Below are 23,162 nucleotides of genomic sequence, written 5' to 3' on the forward strand. Positions count from 1 at the left end.
AGCTTGTAGTAATTATTATAGATGAGTGAACACTGTTCAATCAAATACATATTCGATTTAATATCAGGCTGTTCGGGGTATTCGTTTGGAATCGAATACCACGAGGCACAGGAAAAATACGTATCCCCTCCCACCTTCCCTGGCGCATTTTTGCACCAATAACTGCGCAGGGGAGGTAGAACAGGAACTACGACAAGGAAGGCATCGAAAAAAATCGGAAAAAGTAATTAGCTGGATAAATCAGGTGACCTCTACTTTATGCGAATGGTGGATTTAACATTCAATTAATTTGAGACTGTGAACTATGTGACTGTGAGACAGGGATAGATGTACTGGCAGGGTTAGCTAGGGATTACTTTTATTTAGGGGGGAATGTTACTCACCCAGCTCTTTGGGGCTCTATCTGGTCAGGATCCCTGTCAGCTTGCGATATGCGGGAGTTGACTTTTTCCCATAGGAATGCATTGACCAACGTTGATTGGCCAAATGCCAGAGTACAGCATTCGGCCAATCAACACTGGTTCTGCTGGAGGAGGCGGAGTCTAAGATCGGCCCACAGCAGTTTCCATTGTGGTCCGATCTCAGATGTAGCAGTGCTGACACAGCCATGTTACACGGAGAAGCGGCAGAGCTCAGCACACACAGATATGCAGCAGAGCTGAGTGTGCAGCAGGGTTCAGCGCACACTCAGCTCTGATGCATCTGAGATGCAGCAGAGCTGAGTGTGCAGCAGGGTTCGACGCACACTCAGCTCTGCTGCATCTCAGATGCATCAGAGCTGAGTGTGCGTTGAACCCTGCTGCACACTCAGCTCTGCTGCATCTCCGATGTAGCAGTGCTGGCCATGCGCTCAGCTCGGCTGCATCTCCAGAGTAGCTGAGCTCAGTGCACGGCCAGCTCTGCTTAATCTCCGATGTAGAAGTGCTGGCCGTGTGCTGAGCTCAACTGCATCTTCGGAGTAACTGAGCTGAGCGCACGGCCAGCTCTGCTACATCTCGGAATAGGAATGCATTGACCAGTGTTGATTGGCCGAATGCCGTACAGAGTATAGCATTCGGCCAATCAACGCTGGTTCTGCTGGTGGAGGCAGAGTCTAAGATCGGTCCACAGCAGTCTCCATTCTGGTCCGATATTAGATTCCGCCTCCTCACAGATAAGCCTCCGGCAGAACCAGTGTTGATTGGCTGAATGCTGTACTCTGTATGGCATTCGGCCAATCAACGCTGGTCAATGCATTCCTATGGGAAAAAGTCAGCTCCCGCATATCGCAAGCTGACAGGGATCCCGACGTAATACAGTGACTTGGGCATGTTAGATGCCCCCAGACATGCTTCCCCTGCTGTCCCAGTTGCTTTCCAGGGTGTTGGCATCATTTCCTGGGGTGTCATAGTGGACTTGGTGACCTTCCTGAGTCGAATGGTGGGATCCCCTCAAACGAAACATTTTTCCCCATAGACTATAAAGAGGGACAGTCATAAGGCAGCAGTGTACTGTATGAGGGAATAGGAACCATTATATGGGGTATAGGGCGGCATTATATGGAGGAATAAGGGTCATTTTACTATACAATGGCATAAGAGTCCACTATACGAGTCACTGTACCGCATGAGGACATAAGGGGCCCTTATACCAGGGAATAAAGGGATACTATATAAGGTATAAAGGACCATTATATGGGTCATTGTACTCTGTGGGGGAATAAAGGGGCCATTACACTGAAAGTGGCAAAACAGGCAATTATATGGGGAATAAGAGAGCATATTACTATATGGGGCCATAACAGACCATCATATGGTGACACTGTATTGTATGGGGCATAAGGGACCATTATATAGGGCTACTGTATGGTGACATAAGGGGCCATTGTATGGGGGCACAATCTGCAGTATGGGGGCATATGGAGGACATTCTACTGTGTGGTGTAAGGGGGACAATATACTGTATTATATGGTTATTATATGGGTTATAATAGGGCATTTTACTGTATAAGGGCATAAAAGGCAATTATATGAGGACATTGTACTGTATATTAGGGGTCTAAGGGGACCATTGTACTGTATAGTGTATACCAGGCTACTACATGAGGGCATAAGGATGCCATTGTACTCTGAGACCAGTGTATGGGGGCATAAAGAGACCATTATACTTTATGGGCATAAGGGGCCATTATACGTGTGGGTGCATGTCAATTATAGCTGCAGATTTCACCCACAGTTTTCAATCTTTGCAAAGCAAAGGCTGAAAGTTAGGATGGGTTCATGTCCTTTGCTGTCTCCCATCATAGGATGACAACAACGGACATTAAAGAGGACCTTTCACCATTTTGCCCACAGGCAGTTCTATATACTGCCGGAAAGCTGACAGTGCACTGAGTTCAGCGCACTGTCGGCTTTCCCGATCTGGGCCCGGTGTGAAGAGCTTACGGTCCGGTACCGTAGCTCTTCTATGGTCAGCAAAAAGCTGTTTCATGTAAAATGCCCTTAACCACTTCAGTACCAGGCACATTTTAGGTTTATTTTGTACGTGCGGTTTTGAGGGCTGTAACATTTTTCCCGTATTTCTCAGTTAACTAATTTTTGCGTCTTTTTTCGGGGACACGCAGGGCTTTATTTTTATGTTGCTTTTATTTTCGAATGTGTTTACATTTTTTTTATATCCGGGAAAATATAAACATAATAGGAGGGAAATTGTGTCTGGTTTTCACTTTATTTTATTTTTTTTAATTTAATAACACAAAGTGCCACTGAAAAACTTTATAATATAGTTTTTCCTCTCTGTTACGGTAATTTTTATTTTGTATGGTGTCGTCGGGGGTGGGGCTAAAACCTTTAATAACAGCGTTTTATTAGCGTATTATTTTTCTATTATTTTATTTACATTTTTTAAAAACTTTAATATATTTTTATTTATTTATTTTTTTCAGATTGTGTCCCCATAAGGTGATAAGAGACCTTTGGGGACATCTGATCACTTTTTTTTTGTTAGGGAGGCTGATTTCTCCTATAACTGGGGCTGTTACATTTAGCCCCAGTTGCAGGAGGAATCCAGCCTCCTGCACACTGTATACATAGTATGCAGAGCTGATCTGGGTCCTGTAGGACCCAGCAGCTCTTGCAAGACGCTGCTCCCAGCGGATCACGTGACCTCCGGGTCAGAGCACGGCGCATCATGGCGGCACCCATAGCCGTGTATACAGCGCTCATTTGAGATGGCATGGGAGGTAATAAACATTCCCTGCCATCTCTCTGGGAGTTCCTGCTGAAGTTACAGCCGGCTCCCAGTATCAGCAGCTGCACGATCTCCGTGCAGCTACTGTGTTCTGACTGGACGTACATCCTGTCAGAACTAAGCAACCACTATCCGGACGTATATACTCTATGGGGGGTCCGGAAGTGATGAAAAGACAAGGGGGCGCTGTGTCCATCTAGAAAAAAAAGTCTGAATCTCCAGATGCGACAAGGCATTCTGGTATTATATCTACAGATTAGAAAAGCTGGGCAAGCTATATAGCTGCCATTACAGTTAAAACAACAGAGGTCATTCAGCTTTCCATGATTCCTGAATGCCAAATCTCTATAGCTTCAGTGGTTCAGCCCCACTTTTTATACTTTTTACATAATATTGTTTTTTTGTTTATCATTTTCCTACAAAAATATACAGAAATGACTTCTACCATATACAGCGGACAAAAACCAAGACTTGGAAGAGAGGTAACGGTATAATGGAGAATGTGTAATAACAGTGATTGTCACTAGATGGCAGCATACAGCTATGAATCTCGGAGTGATCGCTCTGCAATGAACATTACTGATTTGTGGATATATGAAATAGAGTTCTCTGCTACCACTATTGAAATACAGTAATAAAACAATACAGACAAGTCTAGTACATAAAGCATATATAGAATATATGCTACAGTACACAATATACTTATATACCACAGTCAATAGCAGCCACGGCATCTATCGATATAGAAAGAGGGCTCTGTTAGTCCATTGGGCCCTGTGAGTGTCAAGCAATGGAGATGCTGCAGTTACTATTGACCACAGCATCTAAAGGGTTAAAACTATTGCAGGGGAGTGATGATTTACTATGGCGGCCAGGGACCTAATAATGGTCTTCCATAGGCATCTATATATAAGACGATGCCAGAAACTTGTCCTAATACTTTACCTGTTATTGTAACATACCATGTATCTCAAAGCATTGACAAAGAAAAAAAACAAGGATAAGAAACAGCATCACTGGATCACCAAGGATAAGAAACAGCATCACTGGATCACCAAGGATAAGAAACAGCATCACTGGATCACCAAGGATAAGAAACAGCATCACTGGATCACCAAGGATAAGAAACAGCATCACTGGATCACCAAGGATAAGAAACAGCATCACTGGATCACCAAGGTTAAGAAACAGCATCACTGGATCACCAAGGTTAAGAAACAGCATCACTGGATCACCAAGGATAAGAAACAGCATCACTAGATCAGCAGCGACAAGAAACAGCATCACTGGATCACCAAGGATAAAAAAACAGCATCACTGGATCACCAAGGATAAGAAACAGCATCATTGGATCACCAAAGATAAGAAACAGCATCACTGGATCACCAAGGATAAGAAACAGCATCACTGGATCACTAAGGACAAGAAACAGCACCACTAGATCAGCAGGGACAAGAAACAGCATCACTAGATCAGCAGGGACAAGAAACAGCATCACTGGATCACCAAGGATAAGAAACAGCATCACTAGATCATCAGCGACAAGAAACAGCATCACTGGATCACCAAGGATAAAAAACAGCATCACTGGATCACCAAGGAAAAGAAACAGCATCATTGGATCACCAAAGATAAGAAACAGCATCACTGGATCACCAAGGATAAGAAACAGCATCACTGGATCACCAAGGATAAGAAACAGCATCACTGGATCACCAAGGATAAGAAACAGCATCACTGGATCACCAAGGATAAGAAACAGCATCACTGGATCACCAAGGATAAGAAACAGCATCACTGGATCACCAGGGACAAGAAACAGCATCACTGGATCACCAAGGATAAGAAACAGCATCACTAGATCAGCAGCGACAAGAAACAGCATCACTGGATCACCAAGGATAAAAAAACAGCATCACTGGATCACCAAGGATAAGAAACAGCATCACTGGATCACCAAGGATAAGAAACAGCATCACTGGATCACCAAGGATAAGAAAAAGCATCACTGGATCACCAAGGATAAGAAACAGCATCACTGGATCACCAAGGATAAGAAACAGCATCACTGGATCACCAGGGACAAGAAACAGCATCACTGGATCACCAAGGATAAGAAACAGCATCACTAGATCAGCAGCGACAAGAAACAGCATCACTGGATCACCAAGGATAAAAAACAGCATCACTGGATCACCAAGGATAAGAAACAGCATCATTGGATCACCAAAGATAAGAAACAGCATCACTAGATCACCAAGGATAAGAAACAGCATACCGGATCACCAAGGATAAGAAACAGCATCACTGGATCACCAAGGATAAGAAACAGCATCACTGGATCACCAAGGATAAGAAACAGCATCACTGGATCACCAAGGATAAGAAACAGCATCACTGGATCACCAAGGATAAGAAACAGCATCACTGGATCACCAAGGATAAGAAACAGCATCACTGGATCACCAGGGACAAGAAACAGCATCACTGGATCACCAAGGATAAGAAACAGCATCACTAGATCAGCAGCGACAAGAAACAGCATCACTGGATCACCAAGGATAAAAAAAACAGCATCACTGGATCACCAAGGATAAGAAACAGCATCACTGGATCACCAAGGATAAGAAACAGCATCACTGGATCACCAAGGATAAGAAACAGCATCACTGGATCACCAAGGATGAGAAACAGCATCACTGGATCACCAAGGATAAGAAACAGCATCACTAGATCAGCAGTGACAAGAAACAGCATCACTGGATCACCAAGGATAAAAAACAGCATCATTGGATCACCAAAGATAAGAAACAGCATCACTGGATCACCAAGGATAAGAAACAGCATCACTGGATCACCAAGGATAAGAAACAGCATCACTGGATCACCAAGGATAAGAAACAGCATCACTGGATCACCAGGGACAAGAAACAGCATCACTGGATCACCAAGGATAAGAAACAGCATCACTAGATCAGCAGCGACAAGAAACAGCATCACTGGATCACCAAGGATAAGAAACAGCATCATTGGATCACCAAAGATAAGAAACAGCATCACTGGATCACCAAGGATAAGAAACAGCATCACTGGATCACTAAGGACAAGAAACAGCACCACTAGATCAGCAGGGACAAGAAACAGCATCACTAGATCAGCAGGGACAAGAAACAGCATCACTGGATCACCAAGGATAAAAAACAGCATCACTAGATGATCAGCGACAAGAAACAGCATCACTGGATCACCAAGGATAAAAAACAGCATCACTGGATCGCCAAGGATAAGAAACAGCATCATTGGATCACCAAAGATAAGAAACAGCATCACTAGATCACCAAGGATAAGAAACAGCATCACTGGATCACCAAGGATAAGAAACAGCATCACTGGATCACCAAGGATAAGAAACAGCATCACTGGATCACCAAGGATAAGAAACAGCATCACTGGATCACCAGGGACAAGAAACAGCATCACTGGATCACCAAGGATAAGAAACAGCATCACTGCATCACCAAGGATAAGAAACAGCATCACTGGATCACTAAGGACAAGAAACAGCACCACTAGATCAGCAGGGACAAGAAACAGCATCACTAGATCAGCAGGGACAAAAAACAGCATCACTGGATCACCAAGGATAAGAAACAGCATAACTGGATCACTAAGGACAAGAAACAGCACCACTAGATCAGCAGGGACAAGAAACAGCATCACTAGATCAGCAGGGACAAGAAACAGCATCACTGGATCACCAAAAATAAGAAACAGCATCACTGGATCACCAAGGATAAGAAACAGCATCACTGGATCACGAAAAATAAGAAACAACATCATTGGATCACTAAGGAAAAGATACAGTATCACTTGATCACCAAGGATAAGAAACAACACCACTGGATCACCAGGGACAACAAACAACACTACTGGATCACCAAAGACAAGACACAATGGCACTGGATCACCAGGGACAAGAAACAACACTACTGGATCATCAGAGACAAAACGCAATATCTCTGGATCACCAGGGAACAAAATAAACACAGCAATACTGGAACACAAAAGAGTGAATCCTGCAATTATTGATTATCATGAGATTGATACAGAAGCACTGGCTCACTAGGCAGTATACACAACACCCCTGGATTAGACACTAGACCCAATACTACTAAACACCAGAGTACAGATACTACTAGAGTATATCCCCAGAGGGTGAACATGGCACCACTGTATTACCAGGGAGCGGACCTCATATCACTGAAACCAGCTGAGTACCTTTGGGACACCAGGGAGTGGGACAGAACCAGTGGATCACTGAGGAGAGCTCTGCACAACTCAGTGGGACAACATGTTGTGCGTCATCAAGGAGTGGACACAGAACCGCTAGATCCCCACCGAGTGGCATAACATCACCGAGTCACCAGCGGCTAGACATAACAGAATATGATCGGCAGAGATTAAACACAGTAGGGTGTGCCAGGGCTCAAACATGTATATGTGTTTATATTATTCTATGGACTGGGAAATGATGTATATTTATGTAATGTATGTATGGATACCGATGTGTGTTTTCTTTGGAGGACGTCTGAAGAGGATTTAATTACTGTGCCTTCAATAGTCTGTACAGTGGAAGGCGCTGTGCTTCATGCTGAAGCCCTGCTGAATTGTGCCATTACCAGGTATAGCATACTGTCACCCAAGGAGGGAGAAGAGGGTGAAGCCTGAGATATCACTGCTGAGATATGGAGACAATACTGGGAACATCCTTGGAAAGGAGAAATAATTGCCATTTGTGAGGCGAGTCTAAGGTGGACCAAGGCCTTTGAGCGTAGTCTATGCTTTGCCACCATCTCTTATTGGAAGCTGTTATGGTTTCTAATATCATCTGTAAATTTTCAATGTTTTCACCTGCAGCCTTTGTCTCCTGAGGCTATCCCTGCATTCACCATCAAGGACACTTCCAAATACCAGGCTGAACACCAAAAAGAAAGTTCCCTGGTGGAACTATGACCACCACCATCAGACAACCTGCAGGCCCCCTCAGGTCTGCACCAGCCCAGGAGCTGGAGGATTCAGACGAGTCGTTGACATCTCCTTCTACAACTCCAAGACTCCTCATTGCCTCCAATGGGTTACTGCAATTTTGCGTCTGATCTGGGGCCTGTATTCATTTAGGGGTGTAATGTGGAGTTTGAAATAATTTGGGGTTCAGAATTTATTTGGGAAATTGGTATTCGAATAAATGTCAGGACATTAATTCATTTTTGGTTGAATCTGGGGATTGGATTTATTTTGGGATCTGTACTGAGATCTACTCTTAGCACAGTACCATGCTCCTCATATGGGACAGAGGGAGATTTTGTCCCTTTTAGAGCACCTCTGTACCCTGTGCCATGTTATAGTCCCTCTTTCTATTTCTACTGAGTAGCTCATGTCATTTCAACCAACATTATGCTGCTATATAGTGTCAAAATAATATTGCCATATACTGCCTACATTATATTACCGTACAGTGTCCAATTAACGCATAATAGGTTCACACTAGTGTTTGGGGCTCAGTCGTTCGGGTTCACATAGGGACTTGAAAGACGGAGATCTTGTCCGCTTAAAAACCTGTGGACCACATAGACTGTAATGGGGTCCAGTCCGGTTTCCGCTGGCAGAGAAAAAAGTCCTCCTTGCCGATTTTTAGCAACTCCTACACAGATGTGAATCCCACCTTGTATTGTAATATGAACATAATACTGCACATAATACTGCCATTTACTCTGCACATAATACCGCCATACCCTGCTAAACAAAATGGAGTGGTTTTATTTTGTTCCTGGTGTTAAGGTCTTCAGGACCCCCTAGTGAGGGTAACACTTGGCCTAGCAGCCGCGGTAGTACTACAAGTTCCAGCACAGCCATGTTGTCAGCCAGGCAGAGTGTTTATTACGTTTCAGGATAAATGCTGTAATTCCATTCATCCTGTCATTCTTGTGGTCGGAGGGAAGGCGTTTGCCCAAGGTTACACGTCTTTGGCATTGCCACAGACACAGATCCAAGGTTAATGACATGACCACAAGTTTACTTGAAGTAATCTCTGTCTGTGAGTAATTTGTTTATAGAAGTGAAGATTCTGCGGCTGGAGCCGGCCCAGCTGATGTCACCACAAAAGCCTCCTGTGATGTTGCTCCTGCCCTCCATAACAGGGACAGCGACACTCAATGTGAATGTAAAATAAACAGCAGCGAGTACATTGTGTCAGAGCGGAGACGTCTCCTCCTTCATTATCATTTCATGTATTTAAAGATGTTCTGGGAAAGATTACTCTGTAAATGTGATGGCCGGAATGTGTCGTATGCAGCGCCGCCCGGGCACTTCTCTCACATTGCAGAGATATTCTGCCCCCTGGGTTATGTCATGTAGGAGCTATGCTGAATGTCCGCCAGGGGGTTAGCACAGAGCCCATAACAGCTGCTCATCTCTACATGTCACCCAGGTGCAGCCTTCACACTAACACTACATTACAGCTGCTAGAGGCAGATAGATGGATGGATGGATACAGTGTTGGCCAAAAGTATTGGCACCCCTGCAATTCTCTCAGATAATACTCGGTTTCTTCCAGAAAATGATTGCAATCACAAATTCTTTGGCATTATTATCTTCATTTAATTTGTCTTCAATGGAAAACCACAAAATGAATTGTCAAAAATCCAAATTGGATATAATTCAATACCAAACATAAAAAGGGGATGGACAAAAGTATTGGCAGTGTTTGAAAAATCATGTGATGCTTCTCTAATTTGTGTAATTAACAGCACCTGTTACTTACCTGAGGCACCTAACAGGTGGTGGCAATAACTAAATCACACTTGCAGCCAGTTGAAATGGATTAAAGTTGACTCATCCTCTGTCCTGTGTCCTTGTGTGTACCACATTGAGCATAGAGAAAAGAAAGAAGACCAAAGAACTGTCTGAGGACTTGAGAAGCAAAATTGTGAGGAAACATGAGCAATCTCAAGGCTACAAGTCCATCTCCAAAGACCTGAATGTTCCTGTGTCTACCGTGCGCAGTGTCATCAAGAAGTGTAAAGCCCATGGCACTGTGGCTAACCTCCCTAGATGTGGACGGCAAAGAAAAATTGACGAGAGATTTCAACGCAAGATTGTGCAGATGGTGGATAAAGAACCTCGACTAACATCCAAACAAGTTCAAGCTGCCCTGCAGTCTGAGGGTACAACAGCGTCACCCCGTACTATCCGTCAGCGTCTGAATGAGAAGGGACTGTATGGTAGGATACCCAGGAAGACCCCACTTCTTACCCAGAGACATAAAAAAGCCAGGCTGGAGTTTGCCAAAACTTACCTGAGAAAGCAACAAACGTTTTGGAAGAATGTTCTCTGGTCAGATGAGACAAAAGTAGGAAAAGGCATCAACATAGAGTTTACAGGGAAAAAAAGAGACCTTCAAAGAAAAGAACACGGTCCCTACAGTCAGACATGGCGGAGGTTCCCTGATGTTTTGGGGTTGCTTTGCTGCCTCTGGCACTGGACTGCTTGACCGTGTGCATGGCATTATGAAGTCTGAAGACTACCAACACATTGTGCAGCATAATGTAGGGCCCAGTGTGAGAAAGCTGGGTCTCCCTCAGAGGTCATGGGTCTTCCAGCAGGACAATGACCCAAAACACACTTCAGGTCAGCACTAGAAAATGGTGGTGAGAGAAAGCACTGGAGACTTGTAAAGTGGCAGCAATGAGTCCAGCCCTGAATCCCATAGAACACCTGTGGGGGAGGAGAGATCTCGTGATGGCAGTTTGGAGAAGGCCCCCTTCACATCTCAGGGGGGACCTGGAGCAGTTTGCCAAAGAAGAATGGTCTAAAATTCCAGCAGAGCCTTGTAAGAAACTCATTGCTGGTTACCGGAAGCGGTTGTGCGCAGTTATTGTGTCTAAAGGTTGTGCTACCAAGTATTAGGCTGAGGGGGCCAATACTTCTATCCGGCCCATTTTTGGAGTTTTGTGTAAAATGATCAATGATTTGACTTTTTTTCATTCTCTTTTGTGTTTTTTCATTGCAAGCAAAATAAATTAAGATATTAATACCAAATAGTTTGTGCTTGTAATCATTTTCTGGAAGAACACGAGTATTATCTGACAGAATTGCAGGGGTGCCAATACTTTTGGCCAACACTGTAGATAGAGGGATAGATAGATAGATAGAGAGAGAGAGAGAGAGAGAGAGAGAGAGAGAGAGAGAGAGAGAGATAGATAGATAGATAGATAGATAGATAGATAGATAGATAGATAGATATGGAATAGATAAACAGGTAAGGAAAACATAAGTACAATAGATAAATGATAGAATAGAGAGAAAGGTAGAGTAGATAGATACAATAGACAGGTAAATAGATAGATAAAATAGATATATTGATATGGGAAAGACAGATGATAGATAGATAGATAGATAAATAGATAGATAGATAGTTTTGTACAAAGTTCTCTTAAAGGGCAAGGACAGATTACTACTTGCCAGACATATTTTGCTTCTCTCTGCGCCCCTGATTAATTTGGTGGTTTTCTTTTTAAAATCTGTCCACCTGTTCAATAGATACAGCCCCTGAAAAGTTACAGCTCTTACTCTCTAAATGGGCGGGAACCTTATGTTTTTCTTAAAGAAAATGAAATGTCCCCGCCCACATGGAGACTCAGAGCTAGTTTACATGTAATATTCTAGGGTCCATATCTTTTGAATGGGTGGATGGATTTTAAAAAGAAAAACACTAAATTGTTCAGAGGAACGGTAAGAATGTGTCTTATTTAGTATTTGCTACATGGTGACTTGCTGCATCATTGAATGCAACAAGTTATAGTTGCAATCAGTCTAACCATGGTAGTACTTTGTTTCCTGTGTAGTAGCCGGTCTGGCTACTACACAGTAACCTGGTCTAGGTTACTGAAGATCGCCTCACATTCATTTGAATGGGACCTAAGCTGTAGTACCTTAATTTCACCACCATACAGAGAATGGCGCTGTTTGCTTCCTGCTCCATTCTCTGTGCATTAGTTGCTGAGAATAGCTGATCAATGGGGGTGGCAGATGCTAGCTCCCCCCCTCCCCCAATGATTTCATATTAGCGACCTATCTTGAGGATAGTTCATCAATACTTTTAGGGTATGTTCACACAAAGTTTTTTGCTGGGTGAAAAAATCTGTTTCAGGAACTAGGAAACTTTTATTTCACGCACGTTTTTAAACGATGAGGTTTTTTTATGTTATTTGTTGCATTTTTTTAGGTGCTTTTTTACTCCAGCACACTGTATGGATCCGGAAACTTCACTTTTCAGTTTTTTGGGTTTTTTTTGCAAACACCACATCAAAAAGCGCGTCACATTTTTTTCTGCCTCTCATTGATCATGAGATATCACTTATTTGTTTCTTGAACAATTAAAGGCATAAAACATAAAAATAATACATTTATACAAAAAGAGAAAAAAACAAAAGAAATCTTCAGGTTCTTAAAGGGGAAGTCCAGTGAAAATAATCTTCTAATAGGTCCCGCTCATGATCTAGGATCACCACAGATGTCCATACAGTATATTTAGACATTAGGCACATTAGAGCCTAATTCAGACTTACCACAAAGATTGGACAGGTCTTAAAGGGTCAGAACCGTAATTTTGCGGATAATTTGCTCTGACTTCAATACAGCAAAGCCTTGTTGTCTTGGTCAGAGCAAGCTACGGACTGTAGTCCCACGACAGCTGCGGAGCCACAGGTTGCAGACCCCTGGTATAAATGACCCTACAGATGCTGCCGTTCTTTGTAAGCAGCACACACGCTCGCGACACATACACAGCCCTTTGTATGACTCTATTAATCACGGATTATTTTCATCTATCAGCTGCAGCCTCGGAGGCACCACATGCAGAAAAAAAGTGAAAACAAATGACATAGTGAAAACTTATTTTAAAAAACTGCTATGAATCGGCTCTTTAGAAAAATAGCCGAGCATCGGTGCCAATTGGAAATGTTTGCTTTGGGGGTGAGTTATAAGGTTGGCGTCAGACAGGGCAAAAGGCATGCAGGCGGAATGCAATGTTGGGAGGAAGCGTCAGGTCACTCAATCACTGGCACGCTGCCCAGAAGCAACTGGATGCCTTCATTTTTCAAGGTAAACAGATCCCTCGCAGTTTAAAGAAATCTAAAAAGGCAGAATGGGGTTTTCTGGACTCATTCGGCTTCCCTTACAATGTGCTGTGTGGTCGTCTGTGCACATAGCAGGGCTGCGGGGGGGCTGACTATCCCTATAGCCATCCCACTCTCTCTTGGGTTCTTCAAAACCCTACACGGTTTGCAGCTGCCTTGGCTATCATTGGATTACATGGGGCCAGCTCCTGGATCTTCGGGCAAAGAGTTGATGTTGTCAGGGTGGTATGTCCAACCTTGGAGGCCATACAGATGATAGTGAAATAATGATGGCTCAAATGTGATAGTCTGGAGGATCATGAAAGGTTGAAGACCCTTCCACACACCTATGATGTCCAAGTGTCCTAACAGGATATATGGACTTGGTTGCATTCATGAAATCCTGGAGCATGTAACTCCGATGTACATGTATCACAAGGCGGTAGGTCTGGATGACCACAAAGTGTTGGACTGCCTCCCCTCCCCGGAGTATCAGAGGATCCTCCGATAGGTCCAGACTCTAACACAACAATGATCCAGCAGAATGTGCAGTGTGTCATTGCAGATATACATATAGTAGACCCACTTCTACCTTGGCTCTGTCTATTCCCATCAATGTCTCTTTATGTCCACACACAGTGGCCCTGACACAGTATGCTCCACATTATAATGTCTGCCCTCCAGTTGATCCCCCCCCCCCCAAAGTTTAACGTCCTCCTCCAGTTTCCCCACAGTATACAGTGCCCTTCCAGGTGTCCCTACAGTATATATAGTCCCCACCATGTACCCTCACAGCACCTAGTCCCCCACCAGGAGCTCCCACAGTATACATACCTCCCAACTTTTGAAGAGCAGAAAGAGGGACAAAATGTGCAGCGCACTGCGCGCCCCGCAGCAAATTTAGCTCCGCCCACTTTTATGTTGACTCCGCCCATTCTCATTCATTTTTCATGTGCCCCCTACACAATATTATTCTCCTACAGTCACCCGTAAATTATATGTCCCCCCTCCATCTCTCCCCCAGTTTCATATAACCCCTTCATCTGCCCCGAGTTTCATGTCCCCCCATCTCTTCCCCCAATTTAATGTCCCCCCATCTCTGCCCCAGATTCATTTCCCTCCATCTCTGCCCCTAGACACATGTCCCCCCATCTCTGCCCCCAGATTCATGTCCCTCCATCTCTGCCCCCAGATTCATGTCCCTCCATCTCTGCCCACAGTTTCATGTCTTCCCCCCCCCTTCATCTGCTCACAGTTTCATGGCCCCCTTCATTATGTTCCCCTCAATGTTTAACACAAAAAAACACTTATACTCACCTTCCAACGCTCCCCCGCAGCTCTCTCTGCGAGCACTCACATAGTTGTAGGCGCGATGTGACGCCATCACATCATGTCTACACATGCAGAAGCCGGAGCGCAGCGGTAAGGCAGGAGGTGAGCTGTGACAGCTCCTGCTTTACTCGCTTATGTGTTCAACTCATCAGTTGAAACCGGGACATACCTTCCGCCGACTGGGACCGCAGGACAGGACACCGAATTCTTGAATGTCCCGCGGAAATCGGGACGGTTGGGAGGTATGTCAATGGTCTGTATAAAATGCATAGTTAACCCGTCTCTATCCCGGATACACTAAATCTAGAGTAAAGCTCATTGTAAGAGGGGGAAGAATTTTCACATGATCATTTTCTGTACCCTTAGTGCCAGAATGCCCCCTAAAGATTAGAGTAGCCCTAAAGAAGATTAGAGTGCTCCCATAAAGATTACAGTGCCCCTAAAGAACATTAGAGTGCCCGTAAAGAAGATTAGAGTGTCCCATAAAGAAGATTACAGTGTCCCCATAAAGAAGAGTAGAGTGCCCCAATAACCATTGTCCGAGCCCTTTCAAATGATTATGTTTTTTATAGACACCCAGGAACATGTATTACACATCTATTCTTTCCATACATATTAGTAGTAACACTTTCTATAATAATGGACTATGGGCACGGCCGGCCCTCATATAGCGCTCAATTCTTCCCCATCTACTAATAATGCAGCACTAGAATTCACCATAAAGGTCTCCCAATCTTCAGGTCACTGGACTGTCCCCCATGATGCCAACTCCACAGTGTATGTGTCAGTGCAGGGCAATGGAGCACGGCCAGGCAGGAGCTACCTGAGGGTCTCACGGCCATGACATCACCTGCGCACGGCCAACTGACATTCAGTTCTGAACTGTCGACGGCAGAGAGAAGATGAGTTTCTACGGATTTCTTCAGATTTTATCAGCAGCCAAGACGCTATAACATCAGGCCCGTACCCTCGCCTTACCATCAGCCGCTTCATCCTCCACAAGATGTTGGGTAGGGGCAGCTTTGGCAAAGTAAGTTTTATCACTTCTTATTCATTTTGACCCCCATTTTATTTCCTGATGTCAACATTGCAGACTGGGTAGATATTAATTGTAGTCTAGGTCTATGGGGCGACTGTTAGGAGACTTTCCTGCCCCCATGACCACTGTTGTAGGCCCCATATCTCATCTGTTCTGTGTATCACCATAGTTAGGTTTAGTGTTAATATAAAGGGGTACTCTGATTCATGGAGGATCTCAGGATCAGAGTTGTGGGGGGCGGCCTGTTTATATCCATGTCCTGGTCTATGCTATACAATACATACATTGATCCAATGTGAATAAGGCTCTATTCTGATCATGTGATCCATATCTTGCAGTTTTTTATTTGCACAGAGACATTAGTATGGTAGATTACCCTTCTGTGTAGAAAATGGATCCGTTTTTTTTTTAACATTGATCTCTATGTATATGGACGACCATCTGTTGGCATCTATTAAATGGATCAGAAAAACAGATAAAAAAACAAAAAAGTGATCTAAATTGAGCCAAATGCTGATCCCAAACCGATCCATCCCGCCATCTTGTGCCTATATTGTCCATTCCCATATGGTAACAGTAGAGACCCCCTTTATAGCCTTTCCATACACAATCCCAGATCTGATGATGTGAATGAGCCCCTTTTCTTTTGCGATGTAATAACCATTTTCTATTTGTCTTCTTCAAGTTTTCCTGGCATCAGTCTCTGGTCAACAGACCTTCATGGCCATCAAGACCATCGAGAAAACAGAGGACGATATGGAGACCATCGTGAGAGAGCAGCAGATACTCGCCGCTGCCAGAGAATGCCCCTTCATATGCCACCTCTATGCCGCACACCACTCTGAGCAGCGGGCGTACTTCATCACCGAGTATCTGTCTGGCGGCAGCCTGGAAGACTTGATCAAGATGTGCGGCTGCCTGAACATCGGCAACGTAAGGTAAGAAAAAGGGGTAAATACCGAGGGGAGGGAGAGAAGATAAAAGCTGAGGTTGGGGGTTGTAGTCAGGGCTTTGCTAATACTGAGATTTCTCTTTGTTCTTCCCATGAGATTCTACACGGCAGAGATTGTTTGCGGTCTACAGTTCCTCCATGGACATGGCATCGTCCACCGGTAAGAACTTTCTTCCTTCTATGTCTCTCCTTTACATTCTGGATTTCATGCACCTGTCTTTCCTAGGGTCCTGCCTGGCTATTCTGCCTGGTCTTGTATTTACCCATCCCCCGTCTCCATTGTCACCTGGCAGATCGTCATTTTCTTCTCTTATTTCATTACAGTGATATCAAGCCGGAGAACATCATGTTGGATGCAGAAGGGCACACCCGTATCATCGACCTGGGGCTGGCCCTAGATGGAATCACCACCTCCACCAAAATCTGTGGCGTGACAGGCACCTTCAACTACATGGCCCCAGAGGTGCACTTCAAACCAGGATATGGCATAGCAGTGGACTGGTGGAGCTTGGGAATCGTGATGTCCAAGATGGCAACAGGACGCCTCCCGTTTTACAAGGGTCCAATCCGAGCTGTCCGAGGACAGCTGTTTCAATCAATTTGGATCTCTTCAGCCCGGCATAGAGAAGACTGACTTGGCAGAGGTGAGAGGCTTCTAGACAGGGTTAAGGGGATATTGTCACACACCTACATGGTGGTCTCTTCCTAAGGCGTGACGATATCCCCTTAACCCTGTCTAGAAGCCTCTCACCTCTGCCAATTCAGTCTTCTCTGCACCGGACTGAAGAGATCCAAATAGATCAAAACAGCTGTCCTTGGCTGAGAGGCTGTACTTGGTAAAATCCCACATCATTGCAGCAAAGTCCTCTGGGAAGGTCGGGCATGATGTTTAAAGGGAGCGTCCCCTAGTGGGCTGCATGACTGAGGCACTGCCTTCCTACTTACATCATGGAAGACAGATTTGCATATTCTTCCCATGATCCCTCACAGTGGAGCGTCTATGGCTTAATAAGACTCCACACACCTACATGGTGGACACCTGATGATTCATTCACCCCACAAAGACATGTTAGTATTTACACAGGGAAGATGCCGCCAGGTCGTTCAGCTTTTCTCTACACTGGACTGGATTGCAGAGGAGAAGGAGAGCTCATAGGTCACGAGCTCAGTCTCCTCTCCCGACTCAACATGGAGTGAGCAATGGGGGAGGAGGAGACGCAGCAGAGAGCCGGGGGATCGGGGAAAAGTGAGCTTTTAAAGAGAAAACACTCAGGCCCAGATTGGGACGAGTTCTAAGCTGTCCGGGACAGCGGGACAGGACTGCAAAAGCGTGACTGTCCCGCCAAAATTGGGATGGTTGGGAGGTACGAGTATATATATATATATATATATATATATATATATATATATATATATATATATATATATAGCCTCTCCAGATGCCCACAATATAATGGATAAAAATAATGCCCAAGTTCTAAGAGACCTGGAGCAAGAGACCGGGCCTACACTATGTTGCACACATTTGCCTCTCTGATTCTTCCTTTGTCCGTACTAGTTTAGTCTGTTTTTCTTCACTCCTCACTTTTGACTATTTTGGGATGACATTTGAAGAGTTTTCTATAGCTTTCAAGTCTTCGCTGGAGCTTTATGAATTGTCTATAATCTCGCTCATAGCAAGCAGTCACAGTCACACTCAAAAAATGAAATCTGTGTCAGGTTGTCCAGGCCAACATAGCTGTTCCTGTTAAATTAGAATGGTCACCCCAGGACACATACTCTAACCTGAGGGCCGAGCATATTGATGCCCCCCCATCAGGACGTCCACTCCAGAAGAGAGGGCAGAAGGGAACACGAAGTATATCCTATATCAGAGGTGAACCTGACTGGGTTACGTACCCTTAAACAATCCAAATGTGAATGCTGACATATTCGGATTGAAATTAAAGTGGTAAAAAATCATTGCCGCCTGTCAGTATCACAGTAGGCGGATGTGACGATACACAGACTTATTACGTCCGTCAGGTCGTAGCAAGAGTGAGGTCGCGGCAGGGTGAGACGTGTAGTCATCTCAGATGTACACCATGGGGCACTGTCTTGGTTGTAATCCAGTTGTAGGTAAATGTCGCCATCTGCATCATCACTGGGCTTCTCTGTTCACGTACAAGTACACCATTGTGCTCTGATACAAGCGGTCTACGAAATAAAAACTACTCAATAATGAACACTACGCTCAATGGCCCATGAAAGGTCTTCAGTGACTGGCAGGGGAAGCCGAGGCAGAAGACACTTCAAGAAGAAGCGGCCCACTAGTCACAGCAGCTTATTTCTCATGTAAGGGGTCTGATAATAAAACAATGCTTTAGGGACCCCAAAGACTGAAGTTGAACCTAAGGCCCAAATGGGTGATAAATATGGTATATGGCAGCACTTTTGCAAATTTCGCATCTATAGTGATACCTTGAGGGGGGCCACAGGTGCTGAAGGAACAGACATGGAAAGGGGTTGATATTGAAGTCCCAGGGGTCGGAAGAAGGATTGCTGTATTCCCGTCTCCATCATGTTTATCTGTGATAGAATATCCCTTTCATGGGAACACTGCTTGAGTTTCTACATTAGCGTGCCCCCTGTTAGAAGTGTCAACCCAAATGTCCCCATTAATAGAGCCAAAAGGCCCTCAATTAGGTCAAAGTGCCATCACTAACAGTATCCACCATCGGGTCCCCATTAACAGAGCCAAGCAGCGCCCGCCTCAAGGTACCCATTAAAATTGCCAGCCAGAATACCCACCTAAAAAGTGACAGTCGGCATTTTCAAATAAAAATAAAGTCTAGTCACCTGCTCTTCTCTCCTCCATCTTGGCACGCTGCCAGGATGTGATATCTGAGCGGCCAACAAGCAGCTGCTCACATGTCACTTTATCTCCTGGTGCTGATCTCTATCATCAGAGAGCCAGGAAAGTGCTGTCATTTGGCGGAGTAAGTGATTTCTTCACCTGGACCTTCTCAGGGCCGAAGCGTCACCTCCAAGAGTCCTGGAGATCTTCACATTTTCAGGGGATGGGGAATATTGTGCTTAAAGGGTTTGTCCAAGGAGTGAAAATTTCCTTAAAGTGTAATCTACCCTTTTTTTCCATTATTGTTGTTTTCTGCCCATTTTTGTAATATAGTTCATTATCCTATCTAAATTCCTTTTTATTAGAAAACAGGCTGAGAATCTCATCTTTTGTATAATACCAGAACCATTTTACTGTGGTATAAAACCAGAAGCTACAACTGTTTGAAGTGACCACCCCCATTGGTAAAAGCTTCAGCTCTATGTACTACCTTATGTACATGTGTATTGGGGGCTGGATCCAATCACATAACCTGGGGTTCAAAGCCAGGCTAGAACCCCCTGGTCCGTCATCAAGAATCCACCAGAGGAATTAAGGTCATTTTCATAACGCAGACAACCAGTGTTCAGTGTCCCGTCTGTTACGGGGAGTCTTTGCTCCAGGCCCTATTAGGCTGCTTTCACACGGAGTTTACGCTCCGCTCATTCAGACACGTAAACACGTGTCACAGTGACCGCTGTAAAACAGGTCCCATAGACTTCAATGGGTGCCGGTCTTATGCGCGCTACACATTGAAATCAATGGGTGTAAAAGCATCTCATTAGTTTCAATGTGTAGCGCACGTAAGACCGACACACATTGAAGTCTAAGGGATTCTGTTTTACAGCGGTCACTTTGACACGTGTTTACGTGTCTGAATCAGCGGGGCGTAAACTCCCTGTGAAAGCTGCCTTATGTTGCATTTTAATCCCTGGCACACACTGCACAGCGCAGCGTCTGGAGCAGAGAAGAAGTGGGGAGCAAAGCTGTATAAAGTGACCTGGTGCTCATAACTGCCTCCCAGGTGTGTGGTGGTACGAAGGGGGGCATTATCCTGAGTGGGGTCATTATTATTTAGGATCACAGAGGAGGAATTATCTTGTATGGGGCACTGAGGAGGCATTATCCCATATGGAAGCCCTGAAAGGAGCATTATCCTGTATGGGGAACTGAGGGGGCATCATCCTGAGTAGAGACACTGAGGGGGCATCATCCTGAGTAGAGACACTGAGGGGGCATCATCCTGGGTAGAGACACTGAGGGGGCATCATCCTGAGTAGAGACACTGAGGGGGCATCATCCTGGGTAGAGACACTGAGGGGGCATCATCCTGAGTAGAGACACTGAGGAGGCATCATCCTGAGTAGAGACACTGAGGAGGCATTATCCTGAGTAGAGACACTGAGGAGGCATCATCCTGAGTAGAGACACTGAGGGGGCATCATCCTGAGTAGAGACACTGAGGAGGCATTATCCTGAGTAGAGACACTGAGGAGGCATCATCCTGAGTAGAGACACTGAGGAGGCATTAACCTGAGTAGAGACACTGAGGGGGCATCATCCTGAGTAGAGACACTGAAGGGGCATCATCCTGGGTAGAGACACTGAGGGGGCATCATCCTGAGTAGAGACACTGAGGGGGCATCATCCTGAGTAGAGACACTGAAGGGGCATCATCCTGAGTAGAAACACTGAGGGGGCATCATCCTGAGTAGAGACACTGAGGAGGCATTATCCTGAGTAGAGACACTGAGGAGGCATTATCCTGAGTAGAGACACTGAGGGGGCATCATCCTGAGTAGAGACACTGAAGGGGCATCATCCTGAGTAGAGACACTGAGGGGGCATCATCCTGAGTAGAGACACTGAGGAGGCATTAACCTGAGTAGAGACACTGAGGGGGCATCATCCTGAGTAGAGACACTGAAGGGGCATCATCCTGAGTAGAGACACTGAGGAGGCATCATCCTGAGTAGAGACACTGAAGGGGCATCATCCTGAGTAGAGACACTGAGGGGGCATCATCCTGAGTAGAGACACTGAGGGGGCATCATCCTGAGTAGAGACACTGAGGGGGCATCATCCTGAGTAGAGACACTGAAGGGGCATCATCCTGGGTAGAGACACTGAGGAGGCATCATCCTGAGTAGAGACACTGAGGGGGCATCATCCTGAGTAGAGACACTGAAGGGGCATCATCCTGGGTAGAGACACTGAGGGGGCATCATTCTTTGTTGGAATACACAACCTTACCCCCAGACAGTATGTCCTGGACGTGACCCGTATTGTTTTATTATGGCCATGTCATTATGGAAGGTGCTGGAAAAGGCGACATCTTTAGAGACTGGTGAGACTTTTCCTTATGGTTGCTCTATTTGGGACTCATATGCTATGGAGGTTTTTAGACCTTAGATATAAACGCTTCCATTCACTTACAGCACACAGAGGTGTTCTATATAAAGAATACGGCTTATAAAACTGATACATTCTAGGAACCATTTGCTCCGCTCTTTATTCCTAGCAGATTTGGCTTTGTAACAATTCAAGGTATATTTTTTTTTCTGGGCTCAAAATTCCAAGTCGAGTTTAGTGGTAAATGACGTGCTTATTTATGTAACGCTGGATAATGTATACAATGGCGCTGGCAGGCTGGACAGACGGCCGCCACCTTTCTCTCCCCGCACTCAGGAAGGAAAGGAGATGAGAGCGCACTTGAGCAAGTGAGGAAAGCAAGAGATGCCTTTATTTTGTCAGCTGTTGAGTCACATGGTATATATACTGCACCTGTGCGACTGTAAACCGTGGCGGCTATTAACAGCCGCTAACACAGATATGATGTCATGTATCTGACCTCTCAGACACCGAACACTAAGCCGTAGCCTGGGGAATATTCTAAAATCTCTGAATGTCTCACCTGATGCCATGTATCACAAGTGCCACTGTCCGAGGAAACCCGGGGAAACGATGGAACATATATCATCAAGAATCTATCAGCAGAGAATCAAGATTATGTGTTAAATATTCTGCACCCCCTAGGTGTATATATAAGAATCATGGACAAAAGCCAGAACTGTCCCCCCTGTTCAAAGGTGAAGAAGTGGTTGTAAAATAATAAGATTTATTACACCTTACACGCCAGTTTTATGTACAAATTGGTGCTTTGCACAAAACAATTAAGACTTTTTGATTTTTGCACCGCCATCTTTCCAAAAAGTGAGCGAAGATTTATTGTCATTTATGGCAGAATTGTGGATATGTACACAAGCTACGAACATAGATTTCCCTCCAGTCACGCAGTCCGCAGGATAGTCCGTCAGTATCTGATCACCCAGACCTGGCATAGATCATGTGATGTCTCAGGTCATGTGACGTCCCGGACGTCATTAAAGAAGGCCAACACCAGCAAAGACTGCAGTGGAGCTGGAGATAGGTAAGTAATAGAGATGAGCGGGTACTATTCGAAACTCCCATTTTGAATAGCATGCACCCATAGGAATGGATGGAAGCGTCCATTCTTGCGGTCAGTCGGGGTCTTCAGCGGACGTCGGTCGGGGGGGGCCC

At 44.9% G+C, this 23,162-nt stretch overlaps 1 long non-coding RNA gene across 1 annotated transcript; it reads left to right on the forward strand.

Moving 5' to 3' along the window:
- The first annotated feature begins 16,700 nt into the window (after positions 1-16,700).
- Positions 16,701-17,124, forward strand: LOC142196196 (uncharacterized). Its single transcript, XR_012715132.1, has 3 exons — positions 16,701-16,712; positions 16,824-16,886; positions 17,051-17,124. It is a non-coding gene; the product is annotated as an uncharacterized LOC142196196 (long non-coding RNA).
- Positions 17,125-23,162: the final 6,038 nt, after the last annotated feature.

Source organism: Leptodactylus fuscus, chromosome 1, assembly GCF_031893055.1.
Source record: "Leptodactylus fuscus isolate aLepFus1 chromosome 1, aLepFus1.hap2, whole genome shotgun sequence".
Classification (NCBI taxonomy): domain Eukaryota; kingdom Metazoa; phylum Chordata; class Amphibia; order Anura; family Leptodactylidae; genus Leptodactylus; species Leptodactylus fuscus.